Below are 3,827 nucleotides of genomic sequence, written 5' to 3' on the forward strand. Positions count from 1 at the left end.
TGAGCTATGCACTTGTGAATATACAATTAGGTGAGTGTGTGTGTACATTCATAGGTAAGCATGAGAAAGATGCAAAGCTTTAATTCAATATTGTTTTACCAACTGACGCTTTTCTTCTCTTACAGGTGTTCACTTTTCGGGAACTTCAGCGACAAATCTGCTAGGTAAATGTTACTCAACAATCAAAAATTACTTTGTTTCTGTATTCTTTATACGTATTAATAACAGGTAACTTATACAGATAGCACACATGTACAATACAATGTCATATATAATATTGTAACATTACTATCACTAAACACATAAATGGAGTCCTTTACTCGCTACACATCAGGTAGATTGAGGTATAACCAGTCTTTCCCTAAATATCCCTCAGTATTTTGTAATAGGATATGTGAATGTATAGAGTCTCGGTTTCTTGCTCCAGTTTACTGTAATAAAGTCTCAAATGTTTAATTGTATAGTCCAAGTAATACTTGTTTAACAATCGGTGGGTTCTATCGAAACTCTACTCCTGTAATGGAAAAGCTCTCCTGTGGTTTGTCGGGTAAAGCCTAAGCAGAGGGCTATGTGCTATTCTAGTACCTCACAGCTTATAGGCTGTTAGGTATTATGCGGATACTTGTAATTGCATTTCTGTTGCTTTCTAGGTTGATCCTTTGTATCTACTTAAATAGCTGCCTCAGGGATAAATTAATGATACCGCTGTTCACTCTTATAATTCCTTCTTAATGTTGCTTTTATCAAGCTTATCCCATTCAGCAATAGTCAGTTTCCCCGGTTAACTTTCTCTGTCAAACTTTCATAGATATAGCAACAGCTTTGCATAAGTGATTAATGGTTTTCCTCCTAGAAGAGTAATTTACCTAGGTATTATGATAACTGGTAAGCTTATGAAATGTGCCTTGCACGAGTTAATCCTCAAGGCTATTTATCCCTCTGCACTGGTGAGATTATAGATGAGTGAGTGTGTATTAATATTTTACTCACTTAGTCTCATAAACGCTGCCGTGTAACTTGGCCTCTCCTGCTCAGCTGTTTCACTGAGAGGCTGCTGCTGCTGCTATTGCTGCTCAGAGCCACGTCCCCTGGCTCCGATTGGTTGCCTGCTGATCCTTCAATACCGGCCTGTGGGAAGCTCTGGTTACCTCCCTTGCCACTTCACTCCACAGCCAACTGTAATGGGGAGGCCCCTCTGACACTCCCCTGTCTCCTGGAGCTGGACGTCACCCGCCTACCACCAGCGGAAGTAGCGGCAGTCCCCAGCTCCAACGCAGATGCCCCTCACTGGCCCTGCTATACTCTGACCAGAACGCCGGCTCATACAGGTCAGAGTGATGCGGTCACTCGAGGGGGGAACAGCAGTCTGTCTTAGCGCGCCCTCACTACCTCTATATCTACTCTCCCTAGCGCCGCGCGACCTCTCCCTTCCAGCTCACTGTGTGAGCCTCTGATCCTCGCGCTGCTCCTGGAAGCTTCTCCTCCTCGCGCTCCCTGTCACCACCCAGCCCAATGCCTAATAAAAATCATACACTGCCCCTGCTCAGGCTTTATCCATCCCCTCACAATCTCAATGTTATTTTACAATATCACAACAATTACGTATCTTCCACATTACATGGTATATGGACATTACATTAGATCAATAAATATATTAATATACCTATATATATATAGAGAAAATGCGTCAAGGTGCCAGACAGCACTCTTAGTGCATTTTCTCTTTTGTCATCAATCCTAACATGTTTGGCCTATTATACATAGGGCTACAACTGGTTTGATCATCGCTGAACACACTGCTGATGTAATCCTTACGAATTGGTCTATGGTTAAACATACTAAGGCTGCAAGTCACAACTCAATAGGGTGGAACAATACAATGCACAAAAACAACAAGAATGATAGTAACCTCTGAGACAGAGGTTAATTTTCTGGATCTCACTGTGTATGTTGGGGAAGGATCACTTAAGACTAAGAGCTATAGGAAACCTACTGATTGTAATTCATTTATTAATTTCACCAGTAATCACCACGTTAATTGGCTAAAAAGTATCCCCTACAGCCAATTTCAACGCATTAATCGTAATTGCACTGATAGAAGTATTTTCGAGTTGCAAGTATCCGATTTGGGTAAACAATTTATACAGAAGGGATATGGTGAGGAATTGGTGAAAACAGCTATTACATGAGCCCAAGATCTTGATAGAGATCAAATCCTTAATAATGTTGGTAGTAGAGGAAAGCAGAAGGATATGGGAATACCCTTTATTGTAAAATATCATATTCAACATAGACAGGTAGAGACTATTATTTCAAAACATTGGGATATTTTGTTCAGAGATCCAATAGTAAAGGGACATATTAAACAACATCCAGTGTTTATTTATCGCAAAGCCAATAACATCCTTAATGCGATTGTGAAGTGTAACATCTAAACCAAAAGAAATAATGACAAATAAATCAAAAGGTTTCTTTCGATGTGGAGAATGCATTATGGGTCTCCTTCAGAGCCGCTCGTAAGCGGCCGCTCGTTCGTTCCGAGCGATGTTCGCACATCTGCGCATGCGTACGGATTGTAATACACATGCGCGAACCAGTCAGTGCGGCCGAAAATCGTGTGCTCGCTAAATAGCGAATGCCTGCTATTTTTAGTGACAGTGTGAGGCGTTTGTGGGTGGTAACAGGGGAAGGTGCTTGAAAACGGGGAGTGGAGATCCGAACGCAGGCGTGCCTAAAGGTCAAAACGGGCATTTTAAGGGTGTGCATAATTAATAAAGCAGCGTCATTGCCCACGTCACTTGGTTGTTTTATAGTCAGAACTGCTCGCAAGATTGCGGTAGGAAAAACCAACCACAAGAATAGCGAGCAGTTCATACGCTGTTCGATGTACTCAATTAATCTAATAAATAGCGGACATGACATATGATGCGAGCGGCCAGGGGGCGTTTTTTACAAAAAAACGTCCGCATGTTTTGTTCGCTCGTTCAGACATGGAGGCATCAATAGACCGCAAAGAGCGAACGGTTAATTTAAATAGCCACCCCCTTTTTCTGAACGAGCGAGCGCAAACAGCGTCCGGCTCTGAATCAGGCCCTATGTGCAGACTATGTAAAAGTAAGGAGTCTCACATCAAGCAATATAAATCAACCCAGACCAACCAAAAATACATGATCAATGATTTCATAACCAGTCACAGTAAATTTTGTGTGTATTTGTTGGAATGTGTCTGTGGTTCACAATATGTTGGCAGGACGACTCGCATGTTAAAAGTAAGTTTGGCAGAACATGCTAGAAACATAAAAAAAGGACTTAGCACACATAGTGTATCACTACATTTCCAACAAAAACACCAATGTGATATCACACAATTATCAACATTTTGTGGGATTAAAATGATCCCAGTCAATTGGAGAATAGATAATAGGGAAGAACGTCTTGCAAGAGCAGAAATTAAATTAATTTATTTACTTAGGACATTGACCCCTAGAGGTCTTAATATAGAATTCGAAACTAAGTGGTTCCTGTGATAAGGTGTAGCTGTTGGTTTTGTGTGTAATTATTCTAATTTTGTTATCACTTTCTCTTCTCTTTTATGTATGTTGGAGTAATACCATCTCTACTTATATGATTATGAATTATGCTTCAACGTAAAGGAGACCTCCTGTTATGATGATTAGCAATAGTGAGGATAAGTTACCATATGGCAACACTCCGTATCCTTCTGATACCCTTCCATCCATATCCAAGTGGAGGATATTGTCTACAAACACGAAAGAAGGATGGAACCTATAATTTAGGATTGCGGGGATGGATGTCTGTAAAGCTCA

This window comes from Taudactylus pleione, unplaced genomic scaffold (assembly GCF_031769625.1).
Source record: "Taudactylus pleione unplaced genomic scaffold, aTauple2 ptg000587l, whole genome shotgun sequence".
Taxonomy (NCBI): Eukaryota; Metazoa; Chordata; class Amphibia; order Anura; family Myobatrachidae; genus Taudactylus; species Taudactylus pleione.